This window comes from Urocitellus parryii, chromosome 4, assembly GCF_045843805.1.
Source record: "Urocitellus parryii isolate mUroPar1 chromosome 4, mUroPar1.hap1, whole genome shotgun sequence".
Classification (NCBI taxonomy): Eukaryota; Metazoa; Chordata; class Mammalia; order Rodentia; family Sciuridae; genus Urocitellus; species Urocitellus parryii.
The window spans coordinates 171,213,215-171,235,951 of NC_135534.1; the positions used below are offsets into that span (position 1 = coordinate 171,213,215).

The window sequence follows — 22,737 nt, forward strand, 5'->3', positions numbered from 1 at the left end:
AGTCTGAAAATAATGAAGAACAAAAGATAATAGACAGAATATAATTTTTGAAGCATGGACCTGGTGTGTCCTCCAGCCCTGGTAGGGACTGGAAATGAATAAAGGAAAAAGGCCCAAATCTTTTATCTAAGGGGAAATACATCAGAAGATTTTACTGTGGCAGGCTTATTGAGGAAAACAGAATAAAAAATGGGAAAAACAAGTTGTTCTGGGCTAGGGAGATTACACCCATCTCCAGGGGCTGCAACTAAACCTAGGTTTGTGAGCTAAGGTAGGGTATCAGCTTTAATCTAAGCAACCGGAAACCAGTGGGTTCACACCAGGAGTCTTCAGAGAAGCAAACCCCCTTCCTTATGATGGTTCAAACAAACCCATAATTCATACATAGACCTCCAACATAATGTGCCCTCTTATCTCATCCACAGCATTAGGTGAACAGATTGGAACACTTTCCTGTCAAATAATACTGATCACGAAGGCTGCTTACTCCCCATCATTTGCCCAACTTCTCTTTACATTCTTACTATTTTCCCCTTTGAGAAGGGAAAACGTGTGTTGGTTTAGTTTGGAGATGTCAGTTATCCCTGAGTGGAAGTCATTTTTCTATTGCAATATACTTTCCATGTAGATCTGGATTAGCTTCTATTTGACATTTATAGAACTGTACCTTTGACAAACATGTATGCAGTCACATAAGACTTTTTAAACAGTCAAATTTTAAAATAAATTATGCTCATATTTTTTGTATCATGAATTTTCATGTACATGAAAGGAATTGCTGCCCATCTTTAAAGTGACACTTATATTATAGCAAAACTTCAGAAATAATTACTAAACTGTTATGCTCACAAAAAAACTATTTAAAAATTTTAAGTTTTTCATTCAAAACATAATTTAAGTATAATGTCCAGAAGTTTTAAATTTTTTTCTTCAAAGATATACATGACATCGTTTTTATGGCTATTTCAAAATAAGTTCAAAGTTTTAATTTCAAAAGCAAGTAATTTGTTTTTCAGTGGTAATATACATACATAATTTGGCAGAAAATCATGTTGTGGTAAATAAAGAACATTCTCAATTAAGGAGCATGATTACTTGAAATCATGGTGAAATATTTTACCATCTGAAATAGAAACTATAGTTTTCAAAATCTGTATTCACACACATATACACCACATATATGCATGTGTACACACATGCACACACACACGACTCACATGTTCTACTAGTTATACAGAAAATGAGAAAAAAATCCTTTCCATATTAAATTCAAACTTAACAAGTTGTCTTATTTTTTGTCCCCTAAATATGGCAATCTTACTGCAACACAATTTACATTTAATGTAATTGTGTTATTTATGTTATGGTTCAATCATGTCCAAAATCAGTAATAACTCACTTTAGAATAGAGTTGGCCACCATTTTTGTCTACTTTTGTGATCTTTGGTCTCTCTAGCTAGTACTCAACTCTGTTGTTGTGGAGAGCATACAGTCACAGATAATGCATAAATGAGCACAGATGTCTTTCAATAAAAATTTATTGGTGTTTACTGAAATTCACACTTCATGCAATTGGGAATGTGTCATAAAATAGTATTCTTTTATCTTTTCAAACCATTAAGAAATATAAAAACATTCTTAACCCACGAGCCACTAAAACAGGTTCAGATTAGATTTGGAATGCAGGCATCATTTTCTGATTCCTGTTCTGGAGAAATGAAAATACAAAATAGTCACGAAGAAGCTGGTGTTAGATTTATTTTAAGAAATTATTCATCATGGCAGGTACACCATCTTTCTTTTCCTTCCATGTTCAAATGGATTTTTAAAGTGTCCTAACTTTAAAGGATTACTACATAAATCAAACAAAATATCTGGCTATCAGATATATCAGATATGATACATGACTAAATTAGAATTTCAGATAAAAGACAAATTTTAGCATATGTAAGACACAGATATGGCACAGGTCATACTTATAGTGAGCAAAGTTCATTTTTATATGAAATTCAAATTTAACTGAGTGTCTTATTCCACCCCACCCCAAATCTAGAAACCTTTATGTAACAGTTTTCAAATTTTAATGTGATTGTTATTTTTGTTTTGGTTAGTTAAATCTTATTCAACATCAGTACAAAACCTCTGAAATTATTGAATGGATAGACTACAAACAATTTTCAAAAGTGAAAGCTTTTGATGAATTTCCAGACTTGGAAACTTTCAACATATGTGGTCATGAAAATTTATACCTATAATAGCAAACTGGGAACTACAAACAATTAAAACAAAGGCGTGCAATGACTTTAAATACTGAATTTAAAAAGCTGCAATTGAACTTAGGAAGAATTTTTCAATGAAGTTTCTGTTTCTAATTATAAATTTATACCTGTACTGCAATCAAATTAAATTGAGAGGACCTATGATTTTGCAAGTTAATTTTGGTAAACATTTAAAATAATTATAAATAGAGAAAACTTATGTGATGAGTTTTGACTTACAAATATATTTCATCAAGAAAGATATTCAGCATAAAACGAAAAATCAGTAGCTGTTTAAATATTTTGGTTAAAATATTTACACACTCGATACAAAAATTAAAATTAAGAATATCTTCCACATAGTAGAATTTGTTATGAACTTATCAGAAGAATATCTGAGAAAAAAAGAAAAGGAAATATTTTCTCAAAACTGCAATGTTCCACAAATAAATTGAAATAGAAAATGAAAATAATTAATCATGTTTTAATGATGGAAAATGACTTAAAAGAACACTGTGGGTAAATAAAATTTAAAAGCCATATTGTAAATCATTTTTGAAAAGGGCTATTTTGCTTAATTGAATCAATTAATTGATATGTAAGTGTTTGTGAAATTTTGGTTTTAACAGTAAATCATATGATACTCGTTTTTTTTCTTTCAAATCCTACTGTGTGTAGTGTTCTTGATCAGGGTGAATCAGCTCCTTCTTGGTACCACTCTTTCCAGAATGTATTTCTACTATTTTGTGTTTAGCCATGTATTTTATTTATTCATCTGAATATCATCCTCTTCCTTAAGATTTTTGACAACAGATTTTTACTTTCTTATTTTTAATTGTGAGTTCCTAAAATACCAAATTCAGTGTCTCTTAGAATCTTTTTTAACTGAATTAGAATCATAGTCCTTAAAATGTGAATAAGGCTTGTATTTTCATTTTAAATTTACTTCCTATTTAAGTTTCAGGTTTAGTGTTTCAAATCTTTGGTTCTGGTGCCATAGGAAGTAGAAATGTTGGAGGTATAATGGGCATCATTTTTCTTTCATTTCACTACCTAGAAAATAAATTAAAAGTTGGAGTTGTCACAAAGGCTTATATTCCTTGAAATGGGCTATGCAGGTCTCCTTGACCCCAGGAAACAGAAAATAACAGGTGATTTGTTCTTTGGGTTATTGAGGACTGCAGAGGCCCCTGTTTCCAGTATAGGATATTATATTTATTTATATGTGGACACTCTGCCTACTTCCAAACAGTATTTTAAACAATTGGTAGAAATATATTCTTCGAATTAATTATGGTTAATCTTATAAATGTATGTGTACAATGCAATGATAAAACATGTGTATGGTCTTTAATTATCAAATAAGAGGAATTAATATTTTCATTTATTTAAACATTTTTTATTGTTTCTTTGATAGTAAACATTGTGTTTGTATTGGATACAATATAAAAGTATTGGTAGCATTTTCTGCTAACTTGCTTTCAGCTAGTATCTTTCTTATGTTTAAAATTTTCTTCTCAAGTTCATGCACATTCAGAATTTAAGAATTTTGAAGGGATTGAAATGAAGCAAAGTAAGTTATATGCATTTATAAAATGAGCCCCACTATTCTATCTGACTATAATGCACTAATAAAGAAAACAAGTTATTGTTGGTATTGTGTGAAATTAATCTTTGGCCCCAATCTTGATTTTTATATCTGGATGATGATGCATAAGTACAACTATTCATCATCTTTTGGTCATATGGAATACAGAGTAATATTGTAATATATGTATACAGTGTAGAATTAATGACTCATACCCCTCATCTTAAATTTATACTTTTGACTAGCATCTCCTATTGTCCCCACCCCATGGTTTCAGGGAACAACCATTCTTCTGTCTATGACTTCAATTATTTTAGATTCTATGTATAAGTAAGAACATGTGGCATTTATCTTTTTGGGTATAGCTTATTAGCCTAATGTCTTCCAGTTTCATCAATGTTGTCTTAAATAATGGAATTTATTCCTTTTAAGGTTGAAGAATATTCCATTGTATACATAACCACATTTTATTTATCAATTTATCTGCTACTGAATACTTGCTAGCCAGAAAATAGTCATATAAAAATTCATTATTCAAAAAATATATGAATGACACATAGTAGACAAATTGATTAAAATATGTGAAAATGTATCAAGTCATGTGTTCATAAAACTTTATACAAAAAATATAGTTTTTGCTTTACTAAGCAAAGAATTTTCTTGAAAAAGTTTATTTTTAAAAGTAGTTCTTAATATATTTATTGTATATGGCCTCAAATATAACAAACCCCTTAATTATCTTATTATATGTAAATACACATTTCAAAAATTGTATAATTTTTATTATTTGCACATCCTTTTTAATCTCAAAAAAATGGCCTGATTTGAATGATAAATTATGTGGTCCTTTTTTACATATATTTTTCTTCAAAATTTCCTTTGCTTTTCCAAATGCTTGGTGGATGTTTAGACCTAAAAATATTTCTTGTAGTTCAAAGTTTTCTATTCTAAAATGCACAGGTTTAAAAGAAATCACTTGCTCTGTTACTGCATCAGGTCCATAGGTAGGAGAGCTTCCTTTACATAATTAGTTTTCTCCTGCCTTGCATATATATGACCCTAAGTATATAATAAATAATATTAACAATTTCTTTTCTGAATTCTTAGGGTTCACTCCTTGAAATATTAATTGGAAATAAATGTATGCAATTGAAGGAAGAAATATATTTTCTCTGCTTCATGTATTTGAAAAAGCAAATCAATTTAGTAACTATCAGCAGAGTGGCAGTCATGACAAAAAGAATGCTTTTAAATTTCATTTGAATTTAATTTTAAAAATATTTTTAGATAAGAAAGACAAGTCTCTGAAACATTTTATGTTTATAGGCACTGAATAAAAGAAAAGCATGTAAATTATAGGTTTATAAATCAGAAACTACCTAATAGTTACTTAATAGAATTGTAGTTCTATCCAGTATATTCACTTAGGTGCATTTATAATATTTTTGCTTCTATCAGGGATAAGCTTTGTGTACAATATGTGTGTATACAAGTAGGAGAAACTCTTTGATCGATTGATAATAGATTTAAAGGTGATTGAAATGGTCACAAAGAGCATATACAATAACAGTCAAATTAATATTTTTAAGTTAGCAGAATTGTTTTTTTTTCTATTTTTTATTCTGTGTCTTTGTCTCTTCTTTATTTCAGTGAAGATAAACATGAACCTTTCTGTAAATTCACTATTTCTGGAAAGTGTTGGAATCATACTTCAAAAGGCCAAAGATTATTGATGTCCTATTTTGAAGAATACTGGAAACAGGCAATAGCAAGCCCTTGTCTGTCATTAACTTTAGTACTTTCATGATGTTTTGATTAAAATGTGTGCCTTACTTATGACATATTTTTAAGAAAAGGTTTACTTGGCTTGGTATAATGACCTACCTCCATCATGTGAACATTAATAATAATAAGACTATTTTTAAGTTTCTAATTAAATTTCTGTTTGGTGGTGGAATATGACTCAATGAGCAATAATACTGTAAGTGATTTTTGTCTTCTTCTTGTTTTAAAATCATAGCATATTAGGTAAATTAAATATTTCCAATAGAAAGGGTAGGACAAGGCTATAAAGTCCTTAGCTCTTGATTTTTTTTTCTTCAAAAAGTTCTGGTCCAAAGTTTCAAGAAGAGATTGATTTTAAAACCTTCTCCTAATTCTTTGAAATTAGAATATTTACATTTAATTATAAGTAGGTTTTGTTTCTACCTATGTACTTCAAAAGGAACACCAAATTATCAAAATGTGAGGAGATGGACAGTATGGAAAGGTATAATTTTAGGATAGTAACAACAGTACTATATTATCACAGAAAAGTCAATAGTTTTCCTAAAACACATCTAGTCTGCTGGAAGAAAATACATTTCTCACAAATCAAATAAAGTACATTATATTGATCACAGACAGCCTATATCACTAACAGAAAAAAAAAATTACAGCCAGATTTTGTGCCTAGATAAAATTTAAAATTTACATATATATTAACAAGTCTAATTGGTATGCTTCAGGTGTCCAGATATTTGATGTGCAAAATAATGAATTAAATGAGACATCCTCATTTTGTCCTTGACAGAACTTTGCTTGAACTGCACTACAGATTAGGATTCAGACAATAGCAATTAGATCATTATTACCTTGCAGCTATTCCTTATGGGGAAAATGCATCTCATCATTCAATAGAATGAATGAGTCACCAAAGAATGGTAACTCTTAAAGATTCAAGATGAAGGTCAAGACTCAAAAATGCCTTGTGTAGAAGCTTCACAGAATGTCACAGACTAAGAAAAGGATATTGTATGCATTGTTTCTATTGTTTCATCCTATTTAACTGTGAGGAATGGATTATTACTATGCTTATTTTTAGGGTGGACATAAATACTGTTGTAGTTTGCATATGATTTGAGTCTCCTCCAAGGGTCCACATGTCCACCTTGGGTGGTGTCATTTGGTGGCATGCAACCTTTAAGAAATGGGGCTTAATGGGCAACCACAGGGGTTGTGCCCTTAAGAGGAATTAAGGTATTTCCCATGGAATTGTGAGTCAGTTCTCCAGAGAAGATTGCTACAAAAGGAATAAGCCTGGGCCTCATCTGGCTCTTTCTGGTTATAATAGGATTGCTTGCTTCAAATGCATTCAACCATGATATGTCACCAATACTACCCTCACCAAAGACTGAAATAGTGGAACCATGTGATCTTGAACTTTGAGCTCTAAAAGCTGTGAGCTAAATAAACATCTTTTCTTCATAAATATCCTGCCTCAAACGTTTCCTTATAGTAATGAAAATCCAACTAATTGACATACTTAGATTAAGTGTCCTTTGTCTGCTTGGTATGCAAAAGTAATATATAGGATTCAAATTCTGTATCTAATCTAAGATCTTGTAATGTTCACATTCAACATTTAATTAAGCAGTGATAGAAATTCAACATAGTTCATTGAAGAAAAATTGGAAAATGTGATTCTCTGAATAGAAACGTACTAATGTTACTCTCTTTCACCACTTAATTACGTACAAACCTTTAAATTTTTAGGTGCCACAACTATTCTCTTAGTATTAATGAATCATTCTCAAAGACAAAGGATTTAAAATCCTTCAATGATCATAATGAAGCCAGAATTAGACAGGGAGACAGTATAGATGGGGAAATCAAGTCAGGTCAGATCAAGAAGGCCAATTTTGAGTGAGTCTGGGAAGTCAGAGACTGTTCCCCGAGGGAGTGAAATGTTGATTCCTTCAAAGCCCTTCCTGCACCTTTATCAAGAATCTTCCCCTGCTCCAAAGTGTTGCTGAGGTAACCTGTCCCAGGAATGGCCCCGCCTGAAAAGGAGCTATAAGGTTGCTAATTAATGTGTCCTGGGCTGCTCTATCCTAGCTTTCCCCCTTCAGCCCACCTGAAGATAAGGAGAAAGATTAGGGGAAGAGGGCAGGAGAGCAAAGGAAGCCTAAGACATATAAAAGGCAGAACACCTTGCTTCTGGGGATACAACATCCCAGCTATGGCCCCCTACTCCCTCCTGGAAGAAGTCTATGTTACCGCTTTTTAAATACCCTTCTTTATATGCTTGCCTCCGCGTACTTTTCTAATGTTCAAACCTCAACATATGAGGGAATAGAACACATCACTGATAGCTAGAATAGCACTACCATATCTTTTGGATACTATAGACATCTATGCTTCCCCTGAAACAAACAAATAAATGAAACCAAAAAGAAATAAACTGAAATTCTGTTATATGATGCTTATCTAACTTCACATCTCCTTGCCTCACTTGGTTAATAAGAAAAATATTATACAATGAGACTTAAATATTTTTTAAAGTACTTAAAAATGCACTTTAAATTATCAACAGAGAATATATAATACAATGAATTTACAAATTTTTACACAAACATAGTCCTTTAAAGTTTTATTATTTGGGGGAGGAATACCAGGATTGAGCTCAGGGGCACTTGCCCATTTAGTCACATCCACACTCCTATTTTGTAGTTCATTTAGGGTCTCAATGATTTGCTTAGCACCTTGCTTTTGCTGAGGCTGGCTTTGAACTAGTCATTCTCCTATCTCAGCCTCCCCAGCCACTGGATTACAGGTGTGCGTACCTGGCCAGAATTTTATTTTTCAAACTTGAATTATATTATGGTTTAGGCCTGGAATTCCTCACCTTTTTCCCAAATTTTATGAGTTGATAATTGAGTAATGCCAGGAAGAAAATAAAAAGGTGAATGAGTTTATTTCTGAAGCTGTAACAAATTCTCATGGCAACAGTACTCTAATAGCAATAATATCACAACTCTGATATTTTAATCCTGTGCTTTAGAGAAAGTCCAAATGATAGCAATGGGTTGTACCCATCCCAGAAGAAATCTTGACTGATATTTAGGAACCATTCAACTAATGTGTACTGTGCTAGGTGCCTACTAGTTACTACTGAGGATTTAACTTTAAAGGAAGCATCTCCTTTCTTCTTTCTGTTGTTTACATTTCATTAAGTTTAGATATGAAATGAGCATGTACGTAAAATAAAATATGAACTCAAATATTGATAAGTGTACTGAAGAAAATTAGTGAAGTAGAAAATAGATCCTCACCTGAGTGAAGAAGGAGAGAAGACAAGTTCTGTCTCAGAGAGATTTCCTCATTTGAATCAGACAACATAGTGAATGATGTTTACAACTTTTCTAAGTACTCTCTAGAAGGGGTTCATCTCTTGCCATAGTCTGTATGCATTGAAGGGAAGTGAATTTAATGAGCACTATGATGTTTTGGTGTAAGAGGGCTTAATTCTCTTGAAGAAACCAGACTTAGAAGGAGACATTAAAAAAATAATAATAATCACCCTGGGTTGACTGAATTTTAATTTAGACCTGAATATTGAGAAATCAATCATATTAAGGCTCTTGTGCTATAGGAAGAAAGAATAATATGTGCAATAAGTTTGAGGTTAGAATAAAATCATCCTGTGGATCAATCCTCTGCTGGCCTTTATGGTGAATTAATTGGGCTACCAGAAAAACAAATTAATTGGCTCCAAGAAAAATATATGTAATATGAATTCCAACATACAAGATGTCTCTAGATTTCAAAAGGAGTACATTAAATCTTGATAAGAAGGAAAAATAGATATCTCATATCATTTGTTCTGATCCTTTGAAGTTTGCCAGAAAACTTGACATTTCTATTCTGATCCCCATTGGAGTTCACATCATCTGTCAAATCACTAAACTTAGTAAAAATTTTTAATTTACTTTCTTTCTTCAATTTTATAATGAATATGAACAAATTGATTCTCTAGTTATCTATGACAGAATTATAGAAATTAGATCCTTTAGGCATTTGGGAGTCATTTTTAAATAATTTTTATATCATTTTCTAATTTAATAATAACTTAATTCCAGACTTGCTTTTTCTCTCAGTGACACAGTTTTGCTCATTTCCCAGCAGTTGCCAACCTTTTCACTCTTTCAACTTATTGGAATAAGCCCCTGAGAACTTCAAAATAAATATATCGTACACAAAGAACAAATTATAAAATACAAATTATCATAGAAAAAATATTATCTAATTCCCTTAACAACTTTCAGTAAATCTGTCCTGATCACCTGTGTATATTTACTTAACTTTTAATAGTTTCATTGGGTGTACCAGCTCATTTCTTCAATACATAGCTCTTTATTCTCTGTGCAAAAGTGCAAAGCTGTTTTTGATATAAAATTATACATGCAACCAGCTTTGTGTAACTATTAAGTGATGATGTCATAATCTATGCTTAGTTATTAAGACATAGGTTTCCATGCTATAATTCACTTCTACTGAGAGTAAGTTAATTTTTTTCAGTAAATAAATTAAATAAATTCATTATACATAAATTGCATATTTATATATAACATGTAAAAATAAATTATACAAATTGTTGTCACATAAATAACACAGATTTAACCACTAAATACATGGCTTCCCCCCCCCCTTAATTCCTTCCATTTCTCATGTGGACAATATTGGAAAAAATTTTGCTTTAGATTTTCTTAAATTATGTACAATAACATTATCAGTATCCAAAATCCAAATTTTCATACTATTCACTGAAATAACTAAAATCATTTTACCTCTTCATTCAGCTGCAAGCCAATTCTAATTTCATGCCTCTATCTAAAATAACCTGATTTCTCAATGCAAAAACATTACATTTGTGTATGTATATGGAAACACGCTCTCTATTATAGGAGATCAAAGACAATTGAAGCTTATTAATCAAAAAATCTCTAAAATACTTATGAGCTCTTGATTTTCTTTTTCCTTACTCACTAATTAAACTTCTTTTATAAGCATTTCATTTTCAACTTAATTCAAATTTTGTCCTTTCTTCCCACCACAAGGAATATCTGCAACTTAAGATCCTATTTTTTCTCATATGAGCTCTTCTAACTACTGTAAGAAAAAAACAAACTTATATGTAAATAAAAGATACATATAGCAATAAATACTGCTAGAAAAGAACTCAAAGTAAATAATATGAAACCTGTAAATGTACAAATATTTTGAGATTAAAATTAGCTTTTTGATTTCAAAGCTCTTGACATATCATATTTCATACATTTGATTCAAGTGGGTTATGAATTCCCATTTTTACCCCGTATACAGATTGCAGAATCACATTGGTTACACATCCAAGTTTTTACATACTACCATACTAGTGTCTGTTGTATTCTGTTGCCTTTCCTATTCTCTACTATCCCCCCTCCCTTCCCCTCCCCTCCCCTCCCATCTTCTCTCTCTACCCCATCTACTGTAATTCATTTCTCTCCCTTGTTTTTTTATCACTTTCCCCTCACTTCCTGTTATATGTAATTTTGTATAACAATGAGTGTCTCCTTCCATTTCCATGCAATTTCCCTTCTCTCTCCCTTTCCCTCTCCCCTCTTGTCCCTGTTTAATGTTAATCTTCTTCTCATGCTCTTCCTCCCTGCTCTGTGCTTAGTTGCTCTCCTTATATCAAAGATGACATTTGGCATTTGTTTTTTAGGGATTGGCTAGCTTCACTTAGCACAATTTGCTCTAATGCCATCCATTTACCTGCAAATGCCATGATTTTGTCATTTTTTAGTGCTGAGTAATACTCCAGTATGTATAAATGCCATATTTTTTTATCCATTCATCTATTGAAGGACATCTAGGTTGGTTCCACAGTCTAGCTATTGTGAATTGTGCTGCTATGAACATTGATGTAGCAGTATCCCTATAGTACGCTCTTTTAAGTTCTTTAGGAAATAGTCCAAGAAGGGCAATAGCTGGGTCAAATGGTGGTTCCATTCCCTGCTTTCTAAGGAATCTCCATACTGCTTTCCAAATTGGCCGAACCAATTTGCAGTCCCACCAGCAATGTACAAGTGTACCCTTTTCCCCACATCCTCGCCAGAACTTGTTGTTGTTTGACTTCATAATGGCTGCCAATCTTACTGGAGTGAGATGGTATCTTAGGGTAGTTTTGATTTGCATTTCTCTGACTGCTAGAGATGGTGAGCATTTTTTCATGTACTTGTTGATTGATTGTATATCCTCCTCTGAGAAGTTTCTGTTCAGGTCCTTAGCCCATTTATTGATTGGGTTATTTCTTTTCTTATTGTTTAATTTTTTGAGTTCTTTGTATACTCTGGATATTAGGGCTCTATCTGAAGTGTGAGGAGTAAAAATTTGTTCCTAGCATGTAGGCTCCCTATTTACCTCTCTTATTGTTTCTCTTGCTGAGTATTTTTTTTTTTGTTACAAAAAAAGGGCCTCATGCTTATTAAAACAACAACAACAACAACAAAACTATATCACTTATTCATTTACACCCACATCCCTCAATTTCTTTTTCAGATTTTAAATATTTTTATTTTAGTAACTTTATTTTTTTCTTTCTTTTCTTATATTATCTAGTTTTGTCCAGTGAGCCTACTATCTAAAACTACATTAAAGATGTTATTTTTAATTTTTTTCTTATTTCTCTTTTTCTTATAAAATTTCTTATTTTTTAATCTGTTGCATCAGTCTTTAACTTTCCTGTTGGTGAATCTATCCAAGTTGTTAGGTGGAGATGGCTGAGGAACCAAGCACCAAACAACCCAGGACAAGGAACCACCAATCAGGCACTGACAGAACCACCTGTCAATCAGCAGGGTCTCCTGGCCAAGCTGGATCTTATCCAGCTACCCCAGACCAACCCCAGTAGGACTAGGGACTCTAAAAACCCATTTTCCTGTCCCAAGCTCTTGCTTCCTGCCCTAAGCCCAATAAAAATTCCAGTCTAGTCTAGCCCTGATGTTTTCTACCAGGAGCAAAATCTCAATAAAGCCTCATTCAGCAGCCTTTTTAAACCTGTCTCCTTTTGGTTGCCACTGCCTGATCTTACAAAAATGTTTACTTATTTTTAAATATCTACTCAAATGTAAGAAAGAATGACAGGTAACTAATGTTTTCTAATTCTCTAGTTTCCACAGTAATGTCTCTCACAACTCTCCCCTGGAAACATTTCTCATTTGAATCTTTATGAGCAAGTGACCAGGTTAGTACCAACAAAATGTTACCTCTGCTTTTGGTTGAGTAGCTAGGAGTAGTTGATTTTGTGTGAGATAACTGCATCTGTTTGATTAAACACACACAATTAAATTATCACACTCACAATTAAATATTAAACAAATATTTATGAGTACTGGTCATTTTTCTAATTCTTGGGCTCTATCAAGGAACAAAATAGAAAAAATATCACCTTCTATTAGGGGTTGAGAGGAAATAGGCAATATAAATATGTGATAGAACATAGTAAGTGCTGTGGTAAAAAGGAAAAATTTGAACAGGTTTAAGGTGCATTTTGAAATCACTTATACATACAAAAGTATATGAGTTAGTGTAATTATAGGCTTAAGTAAAAATAAAACCCACTGTTTTAAAATTAATTAATATATCAGAAAGTAAATAACTAGAATGCATTATTTAAATATACTATTGTAAGTGGCAATATTGTTTAAATCAATGAGAAACCAAATTTCTCATCTTTTGTTATGTATAATTATTTACTTGAAATCACTGTAATTTATCCTCATTTCATTGTGGCATGAAGTGTTTATTCAGAAATCACTCTTTTCTACTCTAAGAAAGATCTCAAAGTTTTAACTGCATTAAGTCACCAAATCTTTGTTATTTGCAAAATACACATGGACACACACACATGTAAACAATTACATTTGTGCATGTATATGGCACATACACTCTATTACAGGAGATCAAATACAATTGAAACATTAATGTTGAAAGTTAATAATCAGATTGAGAAATATATCAGCCTCTTGTCTACATTTCTTACAATGTAGTTCTTCTTCCAGAATTGTCTGGAAAAAAAAAAAAAAGATTATGCCATGTGAAAGTCGAGTGACTCACCTGAGATGGAGATTCAACCAAGAGATTTTATTGGGAGGGCTGCCAGAAGGGGAAGAAAAGGAGAGGCAGAGAGCAGAGAGAGGAGAGGAGGAGCGCAGAGAGAAAGAGAAAGAGAGCAGAGAGAGGAGAGAAAGAAGAGGAAGAGGGCAGAGAGGAGGAGGGCACAGAGCTTGTGCTTGCAAACTTGGGCTTAAGAAGGGCTGAGTAGGTGACAGTGATGTTGTGGGTGCTGATTGGCAGGGTGACTCAGGAACAGTGAATGGACACTGTGTCCAATGGGGATTGGTGGAGAAAACTTTTGAATTTGGCCCTCTTTGGCTTGGCACCCTTCGGAGAGGAGGGGGAGAGGTAAGGGATTTCATGATGTTCTCCTGAGAGGGAAACTTAACTTCAGTGAGGAGTCTCCCACACACCCAACACCATGAGTAATTTCTGACACCATGAGTGGAAATAGTATAAATTAAAATGGAAATATAATCCATGCAAAATTACCAAATACAAAATTTTTATGGTAATCACCCGGTACTACTACTAATTCTGCTTTTCTCCTTGAAAACTACACTATTGATGATACTATTGATACCGGTATTTGAGAATCAATCAGGATCTGGGTCCATTTCCCTAGTGTCTAAGACTGAACACTCAAGTAACACAAAGGCAAGAGCAAAAAGTTTTATTTAAAGGATAAAAATAGAGAAAGAGGGAGACAAAGACTCCTCACAGAGGCAGAGGAGAGGGTGCAATTTGGAAGTTGGTGCCTGACAAAGAGGGGTATCCTGCTCCTTTTATAGATTTTAGATTTCCTTTGTTCTCCTGTCCCCCTTCTCCCCTTATTTTGCCTAGGCAACCAAAAGGTGAAGTGACCAAAAGGTGGAGTAATCCCCCCAGTGGTGAGAATGAAGGCACAGAGGGGTACAGGCAGGAAGGGATTCTCCCAGGGGGCATTCATTAACAACTCTTTGTTGGGAGGAACAGTTCCCTGGAGGCAGGTAAATTTGGCAATAGGTTGGAGCAGGAGAAAGTGTCCTGAAGGTATTAGCATTTTATTTCCTTTCCAATCAGCCCCCATCTCCCAATTTGATCCAATCATTCCTTACCTACATTGACTGTCTTTTTGCCCCCTACTCCACTCTCAGAAAAAATAACAATCTGCAGTTTTGTCAAGCAAGAAATCACCTGTTGTCTGTGCTGAAACTAAATGTAAAAACAAACACATTTAAGATTTCTAATATCTGTGGCTGCCTGAAAACATTCATTTACCCCTAACCTTCTTCCCAAGTACTGCTATAAAACAATACCGATAATTTTGTTCATAACATATGTAGCAATGGTATAAACCAGAAAAGAGAGTGCAGAAGATGACAACAATAAACAATCCATGAAGAATATATGGAAGCTGAACCCAATTCAGAGATGAGCATCAACAGAATAAAGGAACTCTAATCCAATAAAAGGGAAAATAGAACCTACTAAAATTATATCTTTCCAGAAAATTTTAGAAATTACTCAGGAAATCTGAGGAGCTGAGACTTGGAGGAGAAAGGCAAGGTCTAGCATTAAAGGCATTAATTTAATACTTAAATCAATCTTATACTTTTAGAACAGTTGCCTTCTTTAAAATAGTTACCTCTCTGAGAAATGAACCCAATAATATTGAAATCTTAAGGGCTGATACCATCTCTTACATGTTTTTTTTTTTTATTGTAATCACAGTTCATGCTGTAGATGAATTTCAATATGACCGTGATGTGGATTTCACTGTGTCAGCCATATATAGTGGAACAAATTGCCCAGAGTCCCCTTCCCTGCATACTCGTGAATTAGCACAGGATACAAGAGAGATGGTTTGCTCATGATTTGGAAGGATCAGTGAAGCTGCAGCCATGTTTTTACACTAGGAGACTAAGGAAGAACCAAAAGAAAGGCATGTCACTGTCAATCACCTGTCACCTCTGCTAGCTGGCACAGGAAAGCAGCTGGGTTCACACCTCCTAAAACTCCTACCAGAACTTTAAGGTAAGTCTCTCCAACTCCTGGGATGGAAATTATAATAAGACATGAGCTAAGTTGGAGGCCTAGAAGTGGAGAGGTGCCACTGCAGATTCCAATTTGACCTTACGATTTCCAGAACAACCTTGTATATGCTAGTCTGTGCTTGCTTTCCCTAATTTACTCCCAATTTCCAATCTTATCAACATGCATAGAATCAGACAAAAGTAACAAACAAAGAAAACAGACCAAAATAGCTTCATATAGCCTTCTTAACCCTTTTACACATTATTGAGTAAAATTCAAATTGAGTAAAATTCAAATTGCTATACTGCTTCTCTGCTTATTTATAAATCACCTCCTGTTCCTGTTGAAACATTGATGAAATAGTCTAATATAATTTTTGATTCTCAATAAGTATTAATTTGTTAATGACAAAATCTTTCCAAAAATCTCTGCATCTCTAGCCTATAGAATGAGGATTATCACAGAGTATAATTTCAGAAATTATTTCTCAAATAAATGTAAAATAATGAATGACTTAATCAACTAATCAATCAATGGGAGCCCTATCAGAAAGCACATTAGTGGGAAATGGAAAACCTTAGGGAAGAGTGTCAATATTTATTTCTATCAAGAGTTATTTTGGCATACAATGAAAGTATAATATGAAATATTGGTTTGAGAAATGATGACTATTCATGGAATAGAATTATTTTCCACTATGCTATCTGTATACTTTGCCCATTTATTTATGAAAATTTTAGCATAAGAAAATATAATTTTATGTATTATTAAATGCATTGAATAATGGGCGCAGTTGGATATTCTCAAATAAATATTATTTTTCAGATTAATTTTCAATACTGACTTCAGCAAAAGCACAGAAAAGTGAGTCAAAATCACAGGAATGGTATTTTGTCTCTATAAAAAGGATCTATGCTTACATGAATCAGATTGAGAAATATATCAGACAAAGTTTTAGACCAGGAAAACATTTACCCTGATATTTCTATTAAATATTATTTAAAGGCATCAAGAAACAATGCTAGAATATAGGAAACTTGTACTAATAAACATATTAGATTTTGAAAAGTTCTAAAATCCTCATTACAGAAATAAATATTTTAAATACCATGCTAAGGAGAAATTCAGACAAAATTGTTGTTAACCATAAAAGAGTGTGTCACTATGATAATTCTTATCTTGAAAAGACCATGAAATGTACTTGTCTTATATGAACATAAACTTGCTATCATAAATGTCTGGATAATATAATTCTCTCAAATTCTTTTCAGTTTTAATAATGTGTTTTCAGGCCTATGAAATGTGTTCACAAGCAAAATTATTAAGATTAGTACCAAACAGAAAACTATTGATTCATCCACAATAAGCACATTTTAGAATCATTTAATGAAATACTATTGAGCTATAAATATATGATGAACTCTTGCCATGAGAAATAACATGGACAAAAAACATTTTGAACAAAGGAATCCCCTCACAGAAAGTCTATACAATTTGCTTCAAATTATGATTCAAAACAGTCAAAGAGACCTTATGCTATTTCAAGTCTGAACAAAGATTAGCCTTTCTTTTGTGTAAACCTAATATAATTGCAGAACTAACTATATAATTTTGGGGGCCCAGTGCAAAATGGAAATGTTGGCACTCTTCTTGTAATACTGTTAAGGATTTCAAGATGAAGATAGAAGAACATTAAATAAACTCAAAGCCCTGCCAAGGCCAGGACTCTGGTTGCTCAAACTATGAGCCAAGAGGAGGATTTTGTTCCATGTAGCTTTTTCCCCCAGTTTTATTTTTTATTTTTTTAAATTCAAGTCTCTAATGAGATTACACAAAAAAATATAGTTTGACATCATTTTTTAGGCTCTTAATTTTAGTCAGTAATATGTGCTACAACATATTTTTCTCTTAGAATAATTCCTGAATTATACATGTGCAGTCTGGGGACTACAAAATCCCTTTCCGGGTTTTTATCTCCATCACATGTAAACTAACCACCTGCCCACTCTTATCAAGCTACTGACTTTATAGAACAGCTGTTTAAATGGTTGAATGCCTTAACTTTCAGGCACAAATTTATAACATATAGCAGCTAATTTGGAGTCAATTTGACTGTACTGCCAAGGGTGGCCTGGATTAAGCAATCTCTCTGGGTGAGCCCTTTAGAATGTTTCTGGGTGAGATTAGCATTTGAATCACTCCACTCAGTAAAGTAGGTCACCTTCTCCCCTGTGGGCTAGTATCAACCAATCACTAAGGGCCTGAAATAGACCAAGGAAAAAAAGAAATAATTTAACCTTTACTTTTTTCCTGTCTGCCTGCTTAAACTGGGGCCTCTCATCTCATTTTATGTAATTGTTCCTTGGAAGCTGCAGGGGACTATTTCTAGAACCTCCTGCAGATACCAATATCCACTGATTATCAATTTCCTTATATAGTTTTGATACCACCAGTTATCGGTGACAAGTTCTGCTCCCTCACATGTTGAAGTTTGAACATTAGAAAAGCTCACGAAGGCTATCAAATAATGAAGGGTTTATTTTAAAAGCAGTAACATAGACTCCCTCTTTCAGGAGAGAGTAGGGGGTCATAACTGGGTTCCTGGTATCCCCAGAATCAAGGTGTTCTGCCCTTTTTATGTGTTTTAGGTTTCTTTTGTTTTCCTTCCTTCCTTCATAAGTGACTAGGCACAGGTGGGTTGGCCAAAAGGTGGAAAACAGGTGGGATGAAGGAGGATGGACATGATGGAGCCGCCCAGGACATATTAATTAACAACCTGTAGGGAGGGGCAATTCCTGGGACAGGTTATTTTAGCTACAGGTTGGAGCAGGGGCAGGTTCTTGATGAGGTGGAGGAAGGTCTCTGAAAGAATTAACAATTCAATCCCTCAGAGGATAGCCTCCAACTTCCTGGACTCACTCAAAATTGACCTCCTTGATCCGCCCTCACTCCATTTACCTACCTATGCTGACTGCTTGTCTAATTCTGGCTTCAGTTTTCACATATAACCTGTACATATCCTCCTGTATACTCCAATCATTTTTAGATTATTTATATTTAATACCATGTAAATTGAAAAGTGAGTGACTCACCTGAGACAGAGATTCAACCAAGAGATTTTATTGTGGGGCTGCTGGAAGGAGAAAAAAAAAAAGAGAGAGAAGCAGAGAGAGGAGAGGTGGAGGAGGGCAGAGAGAAAAAGAAAGAGAACAGAGAGAGGAGAGAAAGAGTAGAGAGAGGAGAGAAAGAAGAGGAAGAGGGCAGAGAGTATGAGCTTGCCAGCTTCGGCTTAAAAAGGGGTGCATAGGTGACGTGGCAGGTGCTGATTGGCAGGGTGACTCAGGAACAGTGAGCGGACACTGTGTGGGGATTGGTTGAGAAAATCTTTGAATTTGCCGCTCTTCCTCTTGGTGCCCTTCAGAGAGGAACTGGAGGGGTAAGGGATTCTGTGATGTTCTCGAAAGACCGAAACTTAACTTCAGCTGAAAGTATCCCACACACCCAACATACATGGTATATTACTAGTTGGTATACTATTACTTGGGGATAATGACAACAATTACAAGTCTATACATAGTCAGTACATATACATTTTTTTAAAATTTTTTCATCCATGGTTAAATGAATACATACATAGAGAGCTTGTGGATTAGACAGCTCAATTTAGACACACACACACACACACACACACAGTCATACATATATAGATACACTCTTTCTATTTCTCTGGACAACACTAACTGGCACTATAATTACCTGAAGAAATCAGGGAGATTTATAAGGTCTTATGAAAAGGAAAGGAAGTTCCAACCCTGCATAACTTAAGCAGATCTTTTCCTTTCTTTTTTGAATTTCACAAAACATGCTGAAGTTGATAATAAAACATTAAATTATCGAATGTTTATGAATTACCAATTCATCGCTCTACACTAAATGCAGTTTATCTGAAATGTGATATTCAGTATGAATATCTTTGGAACAAGTTAATAACAGACATGTGTGCTATTTATTAATGTAAAATGGCAAAACTTGAACTGATAATAGCTACATTGCTGATCTTTCAGTGTGAACTTATAAATTATAATCATAGTTATTTTCTGTGTTCACTTAAAAGAAAATCAAGAAATATTAAGTTCTAATATTACATTATATCAGACATAAAAACCTGTTTCCTTCCATAGTGCATTTAATGAGCAATACATGTAGTTTAATCCTTTTATAAATAACAAAATTAATACATTCTTAGGTACTTGATTAAAAAAAAAAACAGGAAAATGAGGATTAAAATAATAAGACATAATGCTATTTCAGAGTTAATATTTATAAGTTCTTTAATGTGCTTTCTAGTTGTAAAAATTTGAAAATTACTTAATTTTTAAATTTATTGCTAAAATATTTTTGACATGCCTTGGCAATAATCTACAACATTTTTTTAATATTTTGAACTCAGAGATATAGAATAGGAAAATAAGTATAGTAAGGTATAAATAATTCAATTTTTTATATAGTAATGGACATTATTACATCATTCAAAATATCTTAAATGATAATGTAATTATTAGGTAAAGTAAAAGGAAAATAATAAAAGCAACATACTCTATTTGCAAAATGATGATGGGCTTAATTAAGCTAATTGAGTTTCCTGAAATGTGACTTGGTGGCAGAAAATCTATTATCAATTTTTAATTAGTCAAGGCATATTTTGCCCATGCTTAAGAAAATAATAATAATAGCATGGCATACTGCATCTTAAGCAAATGTTAAGAACTGCATCAACCTCATTAGAAAATCCTCAGGAAGATTCTCTAGATACTTTATGGTTGTAGTGCAAATAATAATGAAATCTATGAATCAATGAAAATACCCAAAGAAAGCACACATGATGAAAAATTGTATTTCACAAAGCAAAAACAGCATGCCCATTTGGCTCTTCAAGAATGAGCATAAAATTATGTACCTGGTGGGAAAAGAGCTCTCAATTCTCAAGCTCTAAATAAGGAGGGAGAAAAACCAATCAAACAGTACCATCCAGTGTTTCCTCTGGACCTTTACTACCTGTATAAAACTATTTATATAAGCAAGTTGAGTGAACTTGTTGTTAAAGGTAAGTTGACCTCTTGACTTTACACAGACAATAGCATATAACATACATGTAGTATGTATATCTAACACACCTATACCTATTTTATGGTAATATACCCCTGTTTTAGGGAACCAAGGGAATGTGATACTATAGGAAAACATTCAAATACAGTTTATCCATTTAATCTTTCACTCAATGTTTATTGATCATTTAAGGGCCAAGGTGATCTTTCAAAATTCATTTCCATTCTCAGCTTAAAATCCTCAAGGGACCTCTAGTTTTTTATTATTAGAACTAAACTCTTAAAAATGCCTTTCTTGGCCTGGGGATATAGCTCAGTTGGTAGAGTGCTTGCCTCGCATGCACAAGGCCCTGGGTTTGATCCCCAGCAAAACCAAAAAAAAAAAAAAAAAGTCTTTCTAAAAGTCACATTTCTTACTAGATTCCCATCTATACACCTTGATGTTATCACCTAGAATTCCTAAATATCCCTGTTGTAATCTAGGAAGGTTTGCCCCTCATATGTAACTTCACAATTATGTTTTTTTCCTTTTCCTTTTTATCTATAATGTAAAAGTTTCTTTTAGATCTGTGATTGCTAACTCAAATGAAGAATATTAAGCATTTTCTAACTTTTAACTCCAACTCTTGCATTGCAACTTTCTACACTGTCACAATGGAAAAATTAGCCATCCTGACATGAATTTCTGCCCTTTAACTTCCACCCCTATACTAGATTTCATCTTATTCTACCTTCTTAAAGAAGGCCACAGGACTGGATGAGTTGTTGTGAAAACAATCTTGTTGGTAACAATCTCTACTTGAAGTGGCCAAGTAGAGACATTCTTAAGGTCTTTGCTTGGTCCCCACATTAGCAATGTTCAACCTGATCTTGCACCTAGCATGTCTGTGCAAGCTGAAAACTCCATTTCTTTCTTTGGGAGACTTAGGTCATGAAATTGCAAAATGGTTCTCTGTACTGATTCTCAAAGGTAAATTTAGTTTGACATAGCATAAGTGTATCATCAAACTAGTAGATGAAGAAATTCCCAAGAAATTAAAACTGTAATATGTACTGGAAGAAAGGCAGGAAGGCAGGCAGTAAGAAAAAAAGATAACAAATACAAGAATTGAAGAATGGAAAGATCCCCTGTTATGATTTGAGTTTTCTTTTGGTCATCTCTACACAAAGATTTTACGTTTCCTAATTAAAAATAGGTTTTTCAGTGTATGAACAACTTATGAGAAGTTTAGCAATAAAATATAAATAAAAAGATAGTAATTCAAAACAAAATTCTTCAGGCTTTGTTTTATGAGATCATTAATAGCTGTCTTAGCCAATTGAAGAAAATCTCTGAAAAGCGCCTGAAGAAATCAAGTGACTGGATTGCAACTTTCTGGACCATGAGATTTTTCCATTCATTATACCTCAATTAATTCAGATTTCTACTTTCTGATGAAAGGAGATAAAAATATGTGCAAATATATGGAAAGAGGCAGTGTTAACAAATTCACTGCAGATCAAGGTGAACTCATTATTGTTGAATGTCATTAAAGCCTGGAGTTATTGGACCATTTCTACAGACTTTCTGAAGTTACAATAAGTAACTATTTTTAAACTTCTAAGCAGCTCTTAGAGGATTGTATTGATATTTTGAAGAAGAATTAAATAAACAATTTGGGCAAAGTTGTAATGTTGTAAATGTATTTTGTAGATAATACTAAATACTTTAATAAAAAGTTGTAACAATATTGGATGGCACAGAAGACCATGTTTTTTGTTCTTTTCTAGAGGCATAGGCAATTGTGTAACTAAGCCCAGTACTTTTTAGTCCAGTGGGTGGCTTTAATAGACTCTTATCTTCCAAAGAGCA

The 22,737-nt window shown here is 33.3% G+C and overlaps 1 pseudogene; it reads right to left on the reverse strand.

Moving 5' to 3' along the window:
* LOC113182139 (all-trans retinoic acid-induced differentiation factor pseudogene) overlaps window positions 1–22,737 on the reverse strand; it is a 113,891-nt pseudogene that overhangs the window by 2,395 nt on the left and 88,759 nt on the right.